Genomic DNA, 21,411 nt, shown 5'->3' with positions numbered 1-21,411 from the left:
AATTTAAACCTGATTTTCTTGCCGACCTAGTGCGGATTTGTGGAGATGAAAATCTGCCATTGTTAGTCGGGGGTGATTTTAATATCATTCGGAGAAGAGAAGAAAAGAATAATGACAATTTCGATGGGCGTTGGTCCATGATGTTTAACATGATTATCGAGAGCCTCAATTTGAGACAAATTGAGCTCACTGGTCGACAGTTTACATGGGCCAACTCGTTACCTATTCCGACTTATGAAAAGCTGGATCGGGTACTTGCTAGTGTGGAGTGGGAACAGAAATATCCGTTGGTCTCGGTCCATGCGCTGCATAGAGGGATCTCAGATCATACACCACTCTTTTTAGATTCGGGTGTGGCTACTCATGTTGCAAACAAAAACATCTTCTCCTTCGAGCAAAGCTGGTTTGAGCGAGAAGGATTTATGGAGATGATTGCATGCAAATGGGGTAAGCCGGTTACAGGAAGGACGCATGTTGAGAGATGGCAGAATAAGATTAGACATCTCCGACAATTTCTGAGAGGATGGGCCAGGAATGAGAGTGGGATTTATAAACAGAAAAAAAGAAAGTCTAATTCAACTCATTGAGACTCTAGATGTTAAGGCTGAAACCACGATTCTCTCTGTTTCTGAGCATCGTACCAAGTCCGAGGCTGAGCAAAGCCTCCGTGCTCTCTTGAGAGAGGAGGAACTCAAGTGGGCGTTGCGTGCGAAAACGCTTAAGGTTCTCCAAGGGGACAACAACACACAATTCTTCCATATGGTTGCAAATGGTAAACATAGGAAGAAGAAGATCATACAGCTTGAATAGGATGAGGGAACAATCGTGGGGCATGAGAATCTGAAAACATATATTTCTAACTATTATAAAGGCCTTTTTGGTCCTCCAAATACTTCGACGGTGTCTCTTGATGAGTCTGTGATTGATGATATACCTCAACTACAGGCAGCAGAGAACGATGTTCTCTCTGCACCGTTTACCGAAAAAGAAGTTCATCTGACCATTACTCAAATGAAGCCGAATAAGGCACCGGGACCAGATGGGTTTCCAGCTGAATTCTATAAGAAATATTGGCATCTCATTAAAGATGATCTTATGCCTATGTTTCACGATTTTTTCGATGGCCATTTGGAGTTGTTTCATCTCAACTTTGGTACGATAACGTTATTACCGAAGAAGAATGAGGCGGTCCGGATAGAACATTTCCGGCCCATTTTCCTGCTGAATGTGAGTTTTAAAATCTTCACAAAGGTAGGAACCAATAGATTGACACAAATTGCTCACTCAGTGGTTCAACCTAGTCAGACAGCCTTCATGCCTGGACGACACATACTCGAAGGCGTGGTTGTCCTACATGAAACGCTTCACGAGATCCACTCGAAGAAACTAGATGGGATGATCTTAAAAGTGGATTTTGAGAAGGCTTATGATAAAGTCAAATGGCCTTTCCTTCAGCAGGCTATGCGTATGAAGGGTTTTAGTGAAACCTGGAGGAACCAGGTAGATACTCAAGTCCAGAAAGGTAGTGTCGGAATTAAGGTGAACGATGATATCGGTCACTACTTCCAGACGCACAAGGGGTTGCGACAAGGGGATTCCATGTCACCTCTTCTGTTCAATATTGTGGCAGATATGCTGGCCGTCATTATTGGCAGGGCCAAGCACCATGGCCATGTAGATGGTCTAGTTCCTCATCTGGTTGATGGGGGGGTGTCCATTCTACAATATGCTGATGACACTATTCTTTTCATGGAACATGACATGGCGAAAGCACGTAACATGAAACTTATCTTATGTTTATTCGAACAATTGTCTGGCTTAAAAATCAATTTTCATAAGAGCGAGGTGTTCTGTTTTGGGGCAGCCAAAGACGAGGAACATACTTACAAACAATTGTTTGGATGCGAATTAGGTGCTTTACCATTCAGTTACTTGGGTATTCCAATTCATCACCGTAAACTTTCCAATAAGGAATGGAAGTGTATTGAAGAACGAATAGAAAAAAAACTCAGCTGCTGGAAGGGCAAGCTGATGTCATATGGCGGTCGACTGGTTCTGATTAACTCAGTTCTGACCAGCATGCCAATGTTTTTACTTTCGTTCTTCGAAATTCCGAAAAGGGTCCGGAAGCGACTTGATTTCTTTAGATCTCGTTTCTTTTGGCAGTCTGATGAGGCCAAAAAGAAATACCGCCTCGCGCAATGGGATATCCTATGTAGACCAAAAGATCAAGGGGGACTTGGTATTGAGAGCTTAGAAATTAAGAATAAATGTCTTATGAGCAAATGGTTATATAGGTTAGAGACAGAGCCGGAGGGCATGTGGTCTCAAATCTTGCGTAATAAGTATTTGCACACGAAAACGCTAGCCCAGGTTACTATCAGACCCACTGATTCGCTGTTCTGGAAGGGACTTATGAGAACGAAGGACATGTTCTTTCGTAGGGTGAAATTCTTGGTGGGCAACGGGATGTCAACAAGATTTTGGGAGGATACGTGGCTAGTAGAGACGCCTCTGGCCTTACAATATCCTACCCTATACAATATTGTCCAACGAAAGGAGGAGTACGTAGGTACAGTCCTTCAAACTATACCCTTAAACATCCAGTTCAGACATACGTTAGTGGGCGAGAGGTGGACAGCCTGGATGCACTTGGTTCGGAGGTTGATTGAAGTTCGACTCTCCGACATGCCGCACTCAACAATTTGGAAGTTAACTAAAAATGGGATATTTATTATGAAATCTTTTTATACGGATTTGATTAATTCTGGCCCCCTCTCAAGGTCTTTGCATATTTGGAAGGTTAGAGTTCCTTTGCGGATTAAAATCTTTATGTGGTTTGTTCACAAGCAAGCTATTCTCACAAAGGACAATCTTCTTAAGAGGCGATGGTAGGAAACTCGCGGTGTTGTTTTTGCGCTTAGGATGAGATAATACAACATTTATTTATTGATTGCCCACTTGCCAAGTTACTTTGGAGAACAATTCATATAGCCTTTAATATCAATGCTCCAGTAGATATTGCGTCTATGTTTGGGACGTGGTTAGCTGGGATTGACCAGAACATGGCAGCTCGTATTCGGATTGGAATATGCGCGTTATTATGGCCTATATGGAACTGCAAAAATGATATGATTTTTAACAGACGACACAACTTAACTTTTTTGCAGGTTATCTTAAGAGCTACAGCTTGGATCCGTACGTGGTCCTTACTCACTCCTATGGAATCCAGGGAGCATTTGGTTACTGGGTGCAACCAATGGGAGATGGTGGCTCGGGGTATATTCAACCGGTTCGGATGGCGTTCACATAATAGGATAGGAGTCTAAAGAGCTTACCCTTATTTTTTACCGGTTCGGTTGTCCTTGCCAGCTTGTATTTTTCCAGCTTTTGTTTTTTGTTTTGCTCTGTTTGCGAGCTGTAAGACATTTATAACGGTACTTTTTGGTTTTTTAATAAGAGGGTTGTATGCATCATCATGATGCAGAGGCCGGGGGCATGCCTCCATTTCCAAAAAAAATCAAATAAATGTTGCATACCAAACGGCACAGCAAAGCTGACGGCTGATTCTAGTAAATCTTATGATTGAGGTGAAACCCAATCAAAATATGTTCGTGTACGTCGTGACCTTACATTTCTTTTTTCTTTAAAGTAGATTTTTTTATACGTTTAACTTTTGCGTGGGGCCCTAAGATGGGCATGCCCACTGCATCCCAAATTTGGGTGACGTTTCGTGCGTGCCACCTCGTACCTCCCATGCAACCGACACTGATCGAATATGCACGATGTCAGTCCCGTACTGCGTTCTTTTTTCTTACTCAGCCGGTGGACCCCTAACTTTTTCCACACACACTCATCGCCAGGGCCATCATGCTGTAAGTTTTCATAATTTTCCGGCACCCTATGGTTTTCTCCGTGAAACGCACCGAAAACACTGACCGGGTGTGACGCAACGTGCGTTTGGTGTCCGAATTCGTTCAACTTTTGCGTGGGGCCCTAAGATGGGCATGCCCACTGCATCCCAAATTTGGGTGACGTTTCGTGCGTGCCACCTCGTACCTCCCATGCAACCGGCACTGATCGGATATGAACGATGTCAGCCCCGTACTGCGTTCTCTTTTCGTACTCAGCCGGTGGACCCCTAACTTTTTTCACACGCACTCATCGCCAGGGCCATCATGCTTGCAAGTTTTCATAATTTTTCGGCACCATATTAATTTCCTATGGTTTTCTCCCTGAAACGCACCGAAAACACATTACAAAAAACTCATTATTCTTACTTATAAATTAAAAGAAAACAACACATTATTATTATGTAAACACATTTAGCCGTTAATGCATCACATACAGTACTAAACTTTCCATACGTTTTAATTTTTTATCAAGTTAATTAACATTACATAAATATTAAAAATGTAATTACTAATTGATAGAAATAACTGATTAAAATATTGATCACAAAAAAACTCATTATCAATTAATTATCAGAAAACTCGTTATTGTTTTAGCAATTAATTATAAAAAACTCATCAGTTTTTCATATAAATTTTAATAAACAACTCATTATTATTATAATAAATATAGTTAACAATTCTATATTACATTTGGACTTTTATTAATTATAGAATTTCTTTATACTATAAGCCAGGCATAAATAACTAAAAAACTTAATACTATTTTTTAGAAAACAAAACAAAAGTCTTGACTGTGTGCGACGGCCCAGTGACTGTGCCCGATGGCGCGCCTGGGCCGGCCCATTGGGTGTGTGGGCGGTGTGGGGGCAGGGACGGCGGAGGTGAGGAGTAAAGTTTAGTCCCACCTCGCCCACCGAACGACGCCGCGACCGGCTTATAAACCAACCTCCCACAACTGTTTTGAACTCCTCTGATTCCCGCCCCGTCCCGCCACTGCCATGTTGCCTGTGCTGCAGGCCGTTGCTGGGCCGAAAGGCCGGCCCTTTCGCCACCCGGCTTGATCGGGCCGGACTGATTAAGCGCAGATGCGGCTTGCAAGCACCAGTGGGCTTATTTTTTGTCATGAATATTTTTTTTCTCCTACAATTCACGGCGCGGGGGGAGGTGGAAGGGGCGCTTTTTTAGTCCCACCTCGCGCGCCGAGGGACGCCAGGACTGGCTTATATAGCCGCCTTTGAGATATTTATTAGATAAGCTAGTAATAATGTCATATGACTTTAACTAAAGTCAACTGACATTATTACTATCTTATTTTTTAATACCAGCTCGTCAATTCGCGCAGAAATAACAATAGTAAAAAATTTATATGTATATTTTCAACACGAAATAAATTCCGTATTCAGTACTCTTTTTAATATAATTACTTAATAAATTCTGTATTAAGTACTGTTTTTAATTTAACTACTTAATAAATTCTATGTCAAGTACAGTTTTTTATGAACGGTCGTTTCCAAATTATTAGTTATATCAATAAACTAATTAATATTTTTTAATAAGCTGCAAAATGTTAGGCATTAACACAAAACTCATAAAAAATTAAAAATATACTGATTATTTTTACCTATAAATTGTAATAAAAAACTCATTATTCTTACTTATAAATTAAAAAAAACAACACATTATTATTATGTAAACACATTTAGATGTTAATGCAACACATTACAGTACTAAACTTTGCATATATTATATATTTTTTATATATTTTTTATATATTTTTTAGACATTAATTAACATTACATAAATATTAAAAATGTAATTACTAATTGACAGAAATAACTGATTAAAATATTCATTACAAAAAAACTCATTATTGTTTTAGCAATTAATTATAAAATACTCATTAGATTTTCGTATAAATTTTAATAAACAACTCATTATTATTATAATAGATATAGTTAACAATTCTATATTACGTATGGATTTTTCTTAATTATAGAATTTCTTTATACTATAAGCCATGCATAAATAACTAAAAAACTTAATACTATTTTTTTAAAAAAGTTTTGACTGTGCGCGACGGCCCAGTGACTGTGCGCGATGGCGCGCCTGGGCCGGCCCATTAAGTGTGCGCGCGGTGCGGGGGCAGGGTCGGCAGTGGTGAGGACTAACGTTTAGTCCCACCTCGCCCGCCGAACGACGCCGCCACCGGCTTATATACCAAGCTCCGACCACCGTTTCGAACTCCCCTGATTCCGGCCCCGCCCCGCCACTGTCCCGTTGGCCTGTGCGGCAGGCCGTAGCTGGGCCGAAAGGCCGGCCCTTTCGCCACCCGGCTTGATCGGGCCGGACCGATTAAGTGCAGTTGCGGCGTGCAAGCACAGGTGGACTTATTTTTTTTTCATCACTATTTTTTTTGCCTTCTATAAAAAAATTTATAGTGTTCCACCATCATCACTAGGATGCATGCCACGTTTTAAATATTTTTTATCGCTTTATGAATGTTTTTTGGTGTTCAAATACGTTTAATTCTTGGATTGAATGTCAGGGTGACCATACCAACTAATATTTTTTTCGACATCCTTGAAATTAACTCAAAAATTTTCCATAGTGTTCCACCATCATCAGTACGATGCATGACAAGTTTTCTGGGTTTTTTTACTTTATGAATTTTCTATAGTTTTTCGGTGAAAACACCACATACCACATCCCCGGACGTGACGCAACATGTTTTTTATGTCCAAATACGTTCAAATCTTGTATTGACTGTAGGGGTGGGCATATCAACTCACTTGCAAAAGTTGAGGTCATTCCGAATATGTCGAAAAATTGGCCTCCTACTCCGGAGAACGTTCCGGCAGGACCGAAGGCCCTGTCCGAAAGGAGTTTTTTTTCCGACAACCTTCAAATGTACCCACATTTTTTTATAGTGTTCCACCATCATCAGTAGGATGCATGAAAAGTTTTCTGTCTTTTTTATCGCTTCAAGATTTTTTTTATAATTTTTAGGTGACAACACCACATACCACACCCCTGACGTGACGCAATATGTTTTTGCTGTGCATGCATGACAAGTTCTCCGGATACCCTTCGGGTATGAGGGAAGGACCCATGCATGCGTTTTGCGACTGATTTTTCTACAATTTATGTGTCGAGTATCGTCTTGTACTGTTGAAATTCATGTTTCCGTTTATTTTTTCAAGTTGCATGACTAACATCAAATTAAACATACGGATTTTTTTCCAGATAAACCATTCCGAGTTCATTCATAATTCAAAATATTTTACATAACCCTAAACATAATCGAGCATTGCTCTTACATAACTTAGGCCGAAATTTAAATAAAATACCCTAAAACTAGACTACTCGTCGTCGCTGGCGCTGGTGAGGTCGACGACCGGCGCCATACTGCCTGCCTCTCCTTCGCCGCCGTCGCCGCCATCGTCGTCGTCGTCCTCGCTAAAATCCCACCAGTTTTCTTCCCGCGCCTGCTGCTCCTGCACCGCCGCTATGGCCGCCAGCCGCTCTCGTTCCTCACGAGTGGCCGCCGCCGCCGCCTCCTCTACCGACCGGGCCAGCACCGCAAGTAGCCCCGGCGTGTCGTCGGGGTCTCCGTCTTGCGCAAGGGCGGCCTGCGCCGGCGGGATGTCGACCAGCGCCGGGGCAGGGGGCGCCTGCTGTGTCAGGGCAGTGGGGCCGGCTGGAGGTGGGCCGTGGCGGCGACCACGGGAAGTTCCGGCCTCGCCGATAATGTCCCCGACGATGCGGCCGGCCGCCGCGTCCCTGAACGCGCCGAGGACGATGTCGAAGTTCTTCCCGCGCCAGAACCTGCGCCGGGCCCTCCGGTTGTACCGGCCGCCAGGGAACTCGCGGAGCTGCTCCCTCGTCGGCGGCGGTCCCATGGTGGGGATGCCGTTCGCCCCGATCCGCCATGGCCCCGGCACCTTGGTTGTCGGCGGCACCAACACGCCGTACCGGGCCATAAGCTCCATGTCGGCGATGGTGAGGCTCAGCGGCCAAACGCCGGTCGGCCACGCGCCCTCGTCGGAGTCGCTGGAAGACATTGTCAGCGAGGAGAGGGAGATGGGCGGGCGAGGAGAGGAACAGAGATGGGCGGGGTGAGGGAGATGGCACGGCGTGGCGCACTCTTTTATAGAAGGGGGGAGGAAGGTGGGCGGGCGAGCCGTCGGTGGCGCGCGCCCCAAGGGAGAGGTGGCCGGCTGGCGGCACGCACGACAGCGGTGCCGTGTGAAGGCGAGGCGCGGCAGGCGAGGCGTCGGTGGCGTCTGGACGCGGCAACGGTGGCGTGGAAAGGCGCGAGGACGGCAGGCGCAGCAGTCGACGCGTGGGTGGCGTCTGAAGGCGGGCAGGCGGTCGCTGCAGCGGCGGCAGCCGACCGGTCGCGTCCACTGCCGGCCCCAGGCGGAAGGCTGGCGGCAGGCGCCCGGTCGCCGTACGCGCGGCAGTGGAGGGCGCGGACTACGAGGCAGTGGAGGGCGCGGACTACGAGGCTACTAGGCGGGCGGCACGAGATCTGCCGCGAGCAGTCGGCGCCTGCATGCACGCCGCCATTACTGCAATGCAGTTATTGCACGACGATACGGCCGTCCGCGCCACGTCCACACGTACGCCCCACCGGTCAACGCCGACTTTTAAAAAAAACACGCCCTCACGGCTGCCAACTGCTCGGCTCGGCTCGCGCCCTCACGATTGCCAAGTCGCTCGGCTCGTCCCGCAGCCGCGTATACACAGGCGCGGGGGGTATCGCCGCGGACGCGCGGGGGCAATATTTTTTACATAAGACGATCGTGCCCCTGGCAGCGAAGGGGTATGGATGAATCTCAGCCCTTGATGTGTTTAAGGGGGTATACCGAAGCAGAAGTGTACAAGACCACGAGAAACGGACATTGTTGCCACCACATGACAAACAAGATGGCAAGCAGGAAGAGGAGAGTGACTTCATTGATGTACTTCTATCGGTTCGGCAGCAGAAATACTATGATGGTATCACCAGAGAGCAAATCAAGGCCATCTTAATGGTAAGTGTAGTACTGCTTCAGTAACTAGTTAACCACCCCGTTTTTCTAATCTAAGCCGTTTGAGATTTTCCTATGTGTAATGTCAGTTCAGTGCTTGCACTTTTTCCAAAGCAGAAGTTGCACTTTTAGAATTGATTTGGACATAAAAAGTCTGAAATGACTTAATTTACACCGACCCTTAATAACTATCAAATATGTACAAGAATATGGATAGGTGTGGCTACACCCGGGTGAAACATTTGCTCAAAAAAAAAACAAAATCAAATGGAATCCAATAATTCTGAATTTTTTCTCATTGTTAAGAAAAACGTTTACTGGTACTCGGTTGGATGGCGAGTAGGGGATTAATAGGCTAATCAGCAAATTAATCAGTCATTTAATCAACTAATCAGACGAGTTATCAGTTTATCAGCTACTCGGGGACCCTACGAGTAAGGATTAATCGGCAAGTTAACTGGTTAATCAGATGAATTCTTAAACAGAGATTTTTTACGACATCAAACATGATAAAATGTTTTAGCTTGTTGCAAAATTCCATCCATAAATAACATTCGAGGAGCTCTCAACAAAAAATAATCATTTACTAAAAAAGTGCACAATGACCAGTCATGACTTACTACCACTATTAATTTATTTTTCTGTGTGAGAAATACTTATCGCGTGGTAAGCGTGATAAGCAATTCCAAACTATCAACAAAAGAAATACTTATATTACTCAAGCACTAAGTCTTTACAATCATCGGCTGCAATCTCCAGAATCTCAGTGGGACCCTATTAATTGTTGATGACAACAAATGCACGAATGCAGGACATGTTTGCTGCGGGCACGGACACGTCGTCCTTCGCCGAGGTAGCTATTGCTGGAATTTTGTCTATTTGGGCCTAGCCCAATAGTAGTTTCAGAAATTTCTAATAAATCCTAGAGGCCCACGCAGCCCATTCGTGCAAGGCAAGAGGTGGAACTAAAGTTTAGTCCCACCTTGCTAGTTTAGAGGGAGTTGGACCTCTTTATAAGGGAGGCTCCTTCCCCACTAGTATGAGCATGAGAACAAAAGGGACATCCACGCGCGCTCCTCCTCCGCCGCCCGCCTCGCCACGCCTTGTCACGACGCGCCGCGCCGCGGGTTGCGGGAATGTGTTCTAACTGGCTTTTTGAAGCAGAGATGTTGTCCTGCAGAACATCTTTTGAAGAACGCACCTATATGAGTCTGATTGTTAAACGTCGCAATCTATGAGAGTAGGGTTCTCTCTAGTAAACTCATGAAAGGTCACGGAGTATGACGCATAAGCTCCACCCGCAGGGAAGATCCACGGTAGCCACGTATCGGTCAAGGCTTTATGTGAAGCTAGATTCGCAGAAAACTTGCAGTTCAAGGCCCAGTCAACTGTTCAAGTTGCCAACTAGTGTAGCATAGGGTTCTAGGTGGAAGTTCAACTTAACAGTCTCCACTGCAATACCGGTATATAAAACAGTGTTTTGGAACCAAAGGCAAATTTTGTGTGCCTCTAGGATCTGGTGGGGGATTGCTGGAATTTTGTCTATTTGGGCCTAGCCCAATAGTAGTTTTAGAAATTCCTAATAAATCCTAGAGGCCCACGCAGCCCATTCATGCAAGGCAAGAGGTGGAACTAAAGTTTAGTCCCACCTTGCTAGTTTAGAGGGAGTTGGACCTCTTTATAAGGGAGGCTCCTTCCCCACTAGTATGAGCATGAGAACAAGAGGGACATCCACGCGCGCTCCTCCTCCGCCGCCCGCCTCGCCATGCCACACCTCGTCACGACGCGCCGCGGGTTGCGGGAATGAGCCGATGTAAATATTTGCCACGCACTACGGGTATACGAAAGGGCACGCGAAAGCTGAAACGTTTTGCTGTAGTGGAGATTGAATACGAACGGCGCACCTCTTCGCCTGCTGCCTGTTCGTTTCGTCTCCCTCGTTCTCTTCAGCTCCCAGCGCAGCCTCTCGACTTCTTCTCTTGCGCCTATAAAAGGGAGGTCGCTCCTCCTAGAGAGACACACCAGAATCTCTTCCTTCTCTCGCCACAAGTTCCAGAGCACTGCGCTGCTGCTACGTTCTTCCTCATCCCGTCTTGCGGCGTGCACCGCAGGTCGGGACAGTAGGCCTCCGAGACCGCACCTTTTGAGTCCTGTACGGGAGAAGGGTGATAAGGTTTTTGGGGAGCGCTCTGCGCGACTACTGACTTCTTCATCACGGACGCACCGGACTCCGACGACTACTTCCCCGACGACGACTTCTTCCCTGACGTCCACGACCTCCTCGACGACATGGCTGGCGAGGACACCGACCCCAAGTCCAGCGCTTCTGCTGCTGCTGCCTCGTACGTGTTCGTATCCTTTCTATTAGAGGTTCTGCTACAGTTCCTTTTTCTAGTGTTTGCCCTGGATATATTAGACTCTATTTCATATATGCAACTTGCTATACTGTCTGCTCAAGATATGTTTAGTTACGGTTCATATATGAAGATGTTGTTTACCTTCCCATTGTCAAATCGCATGGCCTGTTTTATCACTACTACACTAGTCATGCTTTATCTAGTATTTCTGTTAATAAAATCACTCAGTAAATTGCTCATATTTCCAACAATCCAAAAACCTTATTATAGGCAATTTACCCCAACTGGTTTTGCTGCTTCCCTCAGACCTCCTATGTTTGAGGGTATCCACTATAAGAGGTGGCGCGTGAGAGCAGTCTTATGGTTTCAGACCATGAGCTGCTATGACGCCACTCTTGGCAAACCTGAAGGGGAGCAAGATGCCCAACAGGCACAAGCTTTTTAGAAAATGGATACCTTGTTTAAGCCTGCTCTCTTGAGTGTTCTTGGTGAGAACATTGTTGATGCTTATGCGTCAATTGATAATGGATAAGATATGTGGGACGCACTCGAGGCCAAGTTTGGGGTCTCGGATGCCGGCACTGAGCTGTACATCATGGAACAATTCTATGATTACAGGATGACTGAAGAGCACTCCGTGGTTGAGCAGGCTCATGAGATACAGTCATTTTCTAGAGAACTTGAGCACTTCAATTGCATGCTACCGGACAAGTTTGTTGCCGGGGGTATCATCACTAAGCTTCCTCCTTCATGGAGGAACTTTGCTACCTTACTGAAGCATAAGAGACAGGAGTTTTCCGTTCCGGATCTCATTGGTACTCTTGATGTGGAAGAAAAGGCGAGAGCAAAGGACACACATGCTCGAGGTATTGAGGGAGGATCTAGTGCCAATGTGGTACAGAAGAAAAACTTCCAGCCCACAAGTTCAAGAACAAGGGCAAGTTTGATGGTAAAGCAAAGTTTGATGGGAAGAACAAGGCTGTGCAGCACACGAACTTCAAGAAGAAGAATGACAAGAAGAAAGGTGTTTGTCATGTGTGTGGAGATCCTGATCATTGGGCTCCTAGTTGCCCTAATCGCTATGACAAGCGTCATCCTGGGAAAGGCGGCAAGACCGCTAATGTTGTCATTGGAGACACTGACATGAAGGATGCTGGGTATGGTATATTTCCCACTATTCTTTCAGTATGTCATTCTCCTGATTGGTTGATTGACACGGGTGCTAATGTGCATGTATGCGGTGATATTTCCATGTTTTCGTCTTATCAGACCGCATGGACTTCCACCGTGCTGATGGGCAACGGTTCAAGTGCTTATGTTCGTGGTGTTGGCACGGTCGATCTGAAGTTTACTTCGGGGAAGATCGTGCGGCTGAAGAACGTGCATTATGTCCCCTCCGTCAATAAAAATCTTGTTAGCGGATCTCTTCTGTGTAGAGATGGCTACAAGCTTGTCTTTGAGTCGAATAAATTTGTAATATCCAAGTATGGAACCTTTGTTGGTAAAGGCTATGAGTCAGGAGGCCTGTTTCGTTTATCCTTATCAGACGTTTGCAATAAAGTTGTTAATCATATTTGCAACAATAGTGAATCAAATGTGTGGCATTCACGTCTTTGTCATGTTAACTTTGGTTGCATGTCGCGACTAGCGAAGTTGAACTTAATCCCTAGTTTCACCACTGTCAAGGGATCTAAGTGTCAAGTATGTGTGCAAGCTAAGCAACCTCGTAAGTCTCACGTGACTGCGGAGACGAGAAATCTTGCACCACTAGAACTTATACATTCAGATCTATGTGAAATGAATGGTGTTTTGACAAAAGGTGGAAAGAAATATTTCATGACGTTAATTGACGACTCCACTAGATACTGTTGTGTGTATCTTCTGAAATCTAAGGATGAGGCTTTGAACTTTTTCAAGATCTATAAAGCTGAAGTGGAAAACCAACTTGATCGAAAAATCAAGAGGCTTAGGTCCGACCGTGGTGGAGAGTATTTTTCCAATGAATTTGATGCTTTTTGTGCGGAACATGGTATAATCCATGAGAGGACGCCTCCCTACTCACCTCAGTCAAATGGGGTGGCCGAAAGAAAGAACCGTACTCTAACTGATTTGGTTAACGCCATGTTAGACACATCGGGTCTCTCTAAGGCATGGTGGGGGGAGGCGATAGACTGCATGTCATGTTCTAAACCGAGTTCCCACAAAGAACAAAGAGATAACTCCATTCGAGGAATGGGAGAATAAAAGGTTAAAGCTCTCTTATCTACGAACCTGGGGTTGTTTGGCGAAAGTCAATGTGCCAGTTCCAAAGAAGCGAAAGCTGCGACCAAAAACTATGGATTGTGTTTTCCTGGGATATGCTTTTCACAGCATTGGCTATAGATTCTTGGTTGTAAAATCTGAGGTACCTGACATGCATGTCGGTATGATCATGGAGTCGAATGATGCGACTTTCTTTGAAGATATCTTTCCCATGAAGGATATGGCTACCTCATCTAATCAGGAGATGCCTAGTTCATCGAATCAGGAACCAGTTACAATTACTGAACCTGCCATTTCGATGGAACACTTTGAAAGTCCTGTGGAGGAGAACAATGAAGTTCCTACTAGGAGCAAGAGACAGAGGACTGCCAAGTCTTTTGGTGATGATTTTCTTGTGTATCTCATAGATGACACTCCCAGTTCTATTTCAGAGGCTTATGCATCTGAAGATGCTGACTACTGGAAGGAAGCGGTTCGTAGCGAGATGGATTCCATCTTGGCGAATGAAACTTGGGAGATAACTGATCGTCCTTATGGGTGCAAACCTATAGGATGCAAATGGGTATTCAAGAAGAAGCTTAGGCCTGATGGTACTATTGAAAAGTACAAGGCTCGGCTCGTGGCAAAGGGTTATACCCAAAAGGAAGGTGAAGACTTCTTTGATACTTACTCACCTGTGGCTCGACTGACCACTATTCGAGTTCTACTTTCACTAGCTGCCTCACATGGTCTTCTCGTTCATCAAATGGATGTTAAGACTGCTTTCCTAAATGGAGAGTTGGATGAGGAAATTTATATGGAACAACCAGATGGGTTTGTAATAGATGGTCAGGAAGGGAAAGTGTGCAAGTTGCTGAAGTCTTTGTATGGACTCAAGCAAGCACCCAAACAGTGGCATGAGAAGTTCGAAAGAACTTTAACAGCTGCAGGCTTTGTTGTGAACGAAGCTGACAAATGTGTGTACTATCGCCATGGTGGGGGCGAGGGAGTTATGCTTTGCTTGTATGTTGATGACATACTGATTTTTGGAACAAATCTGAATGTTATTAAGGAGGTCAAGGATTTCCTATCTCGCTGTTTTGAGATGAAGGATTTAGGAGTGGCTGATGTCATTCTGAACATCAAGTTGTTGAGAGATGATGATGGTGGGATTACATTGCTTCAATCTCACTATGTGGAAAAAATCTTGAGTCACTTTGGCTATAGTGACTGCAAGCCCTCTCCAACACCATATGATGCTAGCGTGCTGCTTCGAAAGAATCGAAGAATTGCTAGAGATCAATTGAAGTATTCTCAGATTATTGGCTCGCTTATGTACTTAGCCAGTGCTACAAGACCTGACATCTCTTTTGCTGTTAGCAAACTGAGTCGGTTTGTTTCAAAACCAGGAGATGTGCATTGGAAAGCTCTAGAGAGAGTTTTGCGTTATTTGAAAGGCACTACGAATTATGGAATTCACTACACTGGGCACCCAAAGGTGCTTGAAGGGTATAGTGACTCAAACTGGATCTCAGATGCTGATGAGATAAAGGCCATGAGCGGTTATGTATTCACTCATGGAGGTGGCGCTGTTTCTTAGAAGTCTTGCAAGCAGACCATCTTAACGAGGTCAACAATGGAAGCAGAACTCACAGCACTAGATACAGCTACGGTCGAAGCAGATTTGCTTCGCCGGCTCTTGAATGACTTGCCGGTAGTTGAGAAACCTGTACCAGGTATCCTTATGAACTGTGACAATCAAACTGTGATCACTAAAGTGAGCAGCTCAAAGGATAACATGAAGTCATCAAGACATGTTCAGAGAAGGTTAAAGTCTGTCAGAAAAATGAAAAACTCCGGAGTTATTGCATTGGACTATATCCAAACGTCTAAAAATCTGGCAGATCCTTTTACTAAGGGTCTATCATGTAATGTGATAGATAATGCATCGAGGGAGATGGGAATGAGACCCACAATATGAGTTGTTCATAATGGTAACCTATTCTTTGTGATCGGAGATCCCGTGAATTAGATATAAAAGACAAGCTGTTGGTCAACTGAGAGGAGAGTATCCTTACTATTAAAATACCACTCCATGAAGATGCAATATTCTCCTAATCTACATGGCAGGTTGATGTATATCTTAATGTGTTCTAACTGGCTTTTTGAAGCAGAGATGTTGTCCTGCAGAACATCTTTTGAAGAACGCACATATATGAGTCTGATTGTTAAACGTCGCAATCTATGAGAGTAGGGTTCTCTCTAGTAAACTCATGAAAGGTCACGGAGTATGACGCATAAGCTCCACCCGCGGGGAAGACCCACGGTAGCCACGTATCGGTCAAGGCTTTATGTGAAGCTAGATTCGCAGAAAACTTGCAGTTCAAGGCCCAGTCCACTGTTCAAGTTGCCAACTAGTGTAGCATAGGGTTCTAGGTGGAAGTTCAACTTAACAGTCTCCACTGCAGTACCGGTATATAAAACAGTGTTTTGGAATCAAAGCCAAATTTTGTGTGCCTCTGGGATCTGGTGGGGGATTGCTGGAATTTTGTCTATTTGGGCCTAGCCCAATAGTAGTTTCAGAAATTCCTAATAAATCCTAGAGGCCCACGCAGCCCATTCGTGCAAGGCAAGAGGTGGAACTAAAGTTTAGTCCCACCTTGCTAGTTTAGATGGAGTTGGACCTCTTTATAAGGGAGGCTCCTTCCCCATTTGTATGAGCATGAGAACAAGAGGGACATCCACGCGTGCTCCTCCTCCGCCGCCCGCCTCGCCATGCCATGCCTCATCACGACGGCCGCGGGTTACGGGAATGAGCCGATGTAAATATTTGCCACGCACTACGCGTATACGAAAGGGCACGCGAAAGCTGAAACGTTTTGCTGTAGTGGAGATTGAATACGAACGGCGCACCTCTTCGCCTGCTGCCTGTTCATTTCGTCTCCCTCGTTCTCTTCAGCTCCCAGCGCAGCCTCTCGACTTCTTCTCTTGCGCCTATAAAAGGGAGGTCGCTCCTCCTAGAGAGACACACCAGAATCTCTTCCTTCTCTCGCCACAAGTTCCAGAGCACTGTGCTGCTGCTACGTTCTTCCTCATCCCGTCTTGCAGCATGCACCGCAGGTCGGGACAGTAGGCCTCCGAGACCGCACCTTTTGAGTCCTGTACGGGAGAAGGGTGATAAGGTTTTTGGGGAGCGCTCTGCGCGACTACTGACTTCTTCATCACGGACGCACCGGACTCCGACGACTACTTCCCCGACGACGACTTCTTCCCCGACGTCCACGACCTCCTCGACGACATGGCTGGCAAGGACACCGACCCCAAGTCCAGCGCTTCTGCTGCTGCTGCCTCGTACGTGTTCGTATCCTTTCTATTAGAGGTTCTGCTACAGTTCCTTGTTCTAGTGTTTGCCCTGGCTATATTAGACTCTATTTCATATATGCAACTTGCTATACTGTCTGCTCAAGATATGTTTAGTTACGGTTCATATATGAAGATGGTGTTTACCTTCCCATTGTCAAATCGCATGGCCTGTTTTATCACTACTACACTAGTCATGCTTTATCTAGTATTTCTGTTAATAAAATCACTCGGTAAATTGCTCATATTTCCAACAGCTATGGCTGAGATCAAGTGCGACCCTCGGGTCATGACTAAGCTACAAGTCGAGGTGAGAAACAACACACCGAAGGGGCAAGACTTGGTCGAGGAAGAGAACTTAGCCAACATGACATATTTGAAGGTAGTGGTGAAGGAGACGCTTAGGTTGCACCCGCCGCTACCGCTCCTCATCCCTCACCTTTCCAAGGTAGAGAGCGAAGTTGACGTTGCTGGATACACGGTCCCTTCTGGAGCATGGGTCATGGTGAACTCATGGGCTATCAATAGAGACCCCGAGTGGTGGGAGAAGCCAGAGGAGTTCCTGCCAGAAAGGTTCATGGAGGGTGGTAGAGCCTCGGCGGTGGACTTCAGGGGGAATGACTTCCAATTTTTGTCGTTTGGAGCTGGCAGGAGGATCTGCCCTGGTATCAACTTCGGGCTGGCGACCATCGAGATCATGCTGGCAAACCTTGTGTACAATCACGACTGGGAGCTGTCGTCCGCCGCGGGCAAGAAGGGTATTGACATGTGAGAAGTGTTTCGCTTGAGTGTCCGACGGAAGGAGAAACTGATGCTTGTTCCCAAGAACCACTCAAGTGTGTGACCGTACGTCTTACATCACTCCTGCTTTTCTGTTTGTTATCATTGAATAATAAAGTAGCCCTCGCACTTGCATATGCAAGGGCTATATTCGTGTATTGAAAGTGTGCTTGAAATATGAATTTATGGCAGGGGGAGGGGGCTGTACTAATTTTTCCCGGAATATGTAAGATTGTGTATCTTTCCATGGATAAAAAAGATAAAGTACATGAGTATACACCCACGCTACATACACAGGTAGGCGTGGCTCGGTTTGGTTTGAGCAGAAGAAGGGGGATGCTCCGCCCCCAAACACTAAAGTTTAGGTTACGCGAATAATCATGCTAAGCCCTTTCGCGTCAACGACAACCCAGTAGCGCGCTTCATCCTTGATTGTGGACAACAGGTGTGTTGAGGAGGATTGGAGGCCGTCAAACATAGTAGTGTTCCTGTGCTTCCATAGAGACCATGCGGTGAGAATGCGATCGAGCCCAGGCGAGACCCATCCCTTACCCACCTCCTCTCCCTCGCCGTCGCCAAGGGGTGCGGCGGCAGGGACTTCCTACCCTCTCACTTGGCCGGCGTTAGCGCGGGCCGACGCCATCTTGTTGGAGCAACACGCGTGCGTCGGTCGCGGCGGCGCGGCGGAGTTGGCGGAGTGGTTGCAGGGGACGGTGGCGGTGTGTGGCATGGAGGCTGTGGAGGCTTCGGGTGTGCCATGAGCGACGAGGGCTGCAACATCGTGGGCTGTGGTGAGGCCCGACGTCCTTTGGTGCGGAGCAGGTGTGGGCTCCTTCGGTGAGCCTCTTGGGTGGAGGGTGATCTAGTTCCTCGAGGCGGTGGGCGGGCGGCTGGTGGTGGCCTTGCGCAGATTTGAGTTGGACGTTGTGGTGGAGCGGCACGGGGGTGTGCCATGTGGGGAGCCTGGCTAGAGAGACGGGGGATACGACGGTCCTCTGGCCTCCCGTCATCGGCGTAGGGGGGTGCTGGGAATGGATGCGTTCTGCTCCTCCCCCCCTTTCCCTATCCTGGCGCTTCCTGACTCCGGATCCGGCATTGTTCGAGGCAAGCTGGTCGCTGGCAGCTTCGCCATGGTCGAGGTTTGCCGGTAGGCTTGAAGCCCACACCTTTAGGTGCTCTCGGTGGTGTCTGGTTGCAGGGCCGCGGCCTTGGTGGTGGGAACCACTATGCTCGTGGGCGAAGCTTCTGGCTTAGGGGTTGTCTGGCTTCCATGGCCGTGTAGATGGCGTGGATGCTGGGGTTCGACTGTTTCATGGCGTTCGTGTGGTTCATCTTGTGGTTGGCCGCACCTTGATCAGAGGCAGAGCGGGTTTGCCGAGGGTATTCCCTGTCTGGCCTCGGGCGTCGTACCTTTCTTGAAGGCTCTGTCGCCCTGTCTCTCTGTTCTTCGAGTTGCTCCGGGTGAAGATCTTGATCCTTTGGATCAGTCAGCGCCCCGGTGTCGTACCCTTCTTGAAGGCACCGTCTTGGAGCCCATTTCTTGTCGGCGTTCAGCATCATCTCTTTGCAGTGGCTTGTTCACAATTGAGAACCACAGTATCTCCATAGTGATGTTTATTGTTGACCTGGTGTTTTTTTTGAAAGAAAACATGCACTTTATTGATTGGAAATAATGGTTACATCGTCTATAAGAAGAGGTACAATATTCTCCATAGGCTCCTCAAACCAATCTCTAGTTACAGAAACTTTCGCTAGCCTAGCAAGTTCATGAGCAACCTTATTAGTTGTCCTATTACAATGTTCAAATCTAGTTAATGGAAAATCACATGCCATGAAGTAGTAATCCTCGAATACTGCCGCCGCAACTCCCGCCGATTGTCCTCCATTTTTCATTGTGTCAATGACTTCCATATTATCAGAGTTAATAATAAGACGATTGCATCCCGCCTTTTGTGCAAGAATTAAACCAAACCTCAGAGCCATCACTTCTGCTGTTAGTACATTAGCACACCAATCAATCTTCCCATTTCCGCCAACAATGAATTTTCCTTTGTCATCTCTGAGTACAGCACCTACCGTGCCCCTGAGCAGATCATGGTCAAAAGAAGCATCAACATTTAGTTTAACAAAACCCATAGGAGGTCGGCTCCATCCTTCTTTTCTACTAGATGCACTAGGGAAGTGGGCATTCACATAGTTTGCCGTTATAACACGAACCCCCATCGAAATCTGGTTCACATCTTGAGACTTCCCTTCATGAACCAACATGCGTCTCTCCCACCATAAATACCAAGCGGTTATCGCGATTAATTCACTTGCATTCTGGCATCCTAATATAGATAGTTCTTGGTGCGGCATAAGAAGTAAGAATTCAAGAACCGCCTCACCAGCACGATCAATAACACAAGCTTTCTTAATTACCTCGTACATCCCCAGCTTACCCCAAACCTCTTTTGCCTTCTCACACAAAAACAAGATGTGTTTTGTATCTTCTTGCCCATTTGAGCATGATGGACAAAGGGACGAAACTTTCATGTGTCTATTGGCAAGTGTAACACGACACGGTAGAGTTCCATGCAACGTTCGCCAGATAAATATTTTTACCTTTGCCGGACACGATAATTTCCAAATCTTCCCCCAAATAGGATTGACATTGGTACGACCCATACCATTAGTATATTGCAATTTCCTCCCGTGTTGTTGGTTCCATTCCTCCGAATAAGCTGATCGAACAGTGAATACACCCTTTTTTGTATAGCTCCAGGCAATGAAATCCGACATATTATGCATAGTAAGGGGAATCGCGAGGACCCTTTGCACATCAATTGGCCACAAAGTTTGTCTCACCAAATCTTCATTCCAAGAATTCGTGATTGGATCAATAAGATCAGCCACCTTTGACAGAAGTTGCCCACCTCTAGGAGTAATAATTTTCCTACTCGCATAATTCGGAATCCATGCATCTCTCTAAATATCAATGTTTTGTCCATTTCCAACTCGCCAGATATAACCATTTTGCTTGGAGTTGTATCAACTCCTATGTATCATGCCTTGTGTGTGTGCGTGTGCTGCGGTGGTGTGTATTTGTATCGGATTGTATGTTGGTCATTGCCTTATCTATAACGTAGGGCGAAAGCCTTTTTCGATAATTCAAATCCATCGACCTCGCTGCATTGGACTAGTGGTAATGGTACAAAGAATACACATCGATGATTGCCCATTAGTTCTCAGGATAGGTGCGTTCCTTCTTTCCTCGGGTGCATCACATATAGTCCGAAGACATCTTACAAGGCCGCAGGTGTCGACACCGATTTATCCTTGTGTAAAGGCTCTAGCGAATCTGCCAGCACAACCATTAAAAATAAAACACTAGAAGTAGAAAGGCAAAAGGCTCAGGGACAAAAATGACGATGGCCATGTATTACTAAAAAGTAAATACATATGAGAGGAAAAATCTTAGAAAATAAACAAACATCAAATAAATGTTGCATACGAAACGGCACAGCAAAGCTGACGGCTGATTCTAGTAAATCTTATGATTGAGGTGAAACCCAATCAAAATATGTTCGTGTACGTCGTGACCTTACATTTCTTTTTTCTTTAAAGTAGATTTTTTTTTATGAACCTGTCTTGAGACGAGTGGTGAGCTTTTTCCACGGGCTGTTTTGCATTCCGTTGGAGAAGCTTCGAGGTCATTCCGTTAATCCGTTGGAGAAGTTGAGTGGA

At 45.9% G+C, this 21,411-nt stretch overlaps 1 pseudogene; it reads left to right on the top strand.

Annotated features, from left to right (window-relative positions):
• Positions 1-8,020: 8,020 nt before the first annotated feature.
• LOC123039125 (germacrene A hydroxylase-like) lies at positions 8,021-17,749 on the top strand (annotated as a pseudogene).
• Positions 17,750-21,411: the final 3,662 nt, after the last annotated feature.

Source organism: Triticum aestivum, chromosome 2B (genome assembly GCF_018294505.1).
Source record: "Triticum aestivum cultivar Chinese Spring chromosome 2B, IWGSC CS RefSeq v2.1, whole genome shotgun sequence".
Taxonomy (NCBI): domain Eukaryota; kingdom Viridiplantae; phylum Streptophyta; class Magnoliopsida; order Poales; family Poaceae; genus Triticum; species Triticum aestivum.
The sequence above is the reverse complement of the archived record's forward strand: the minus strand, read 5'-3'. Positions and strand labels throughout refer to the sequence as shown.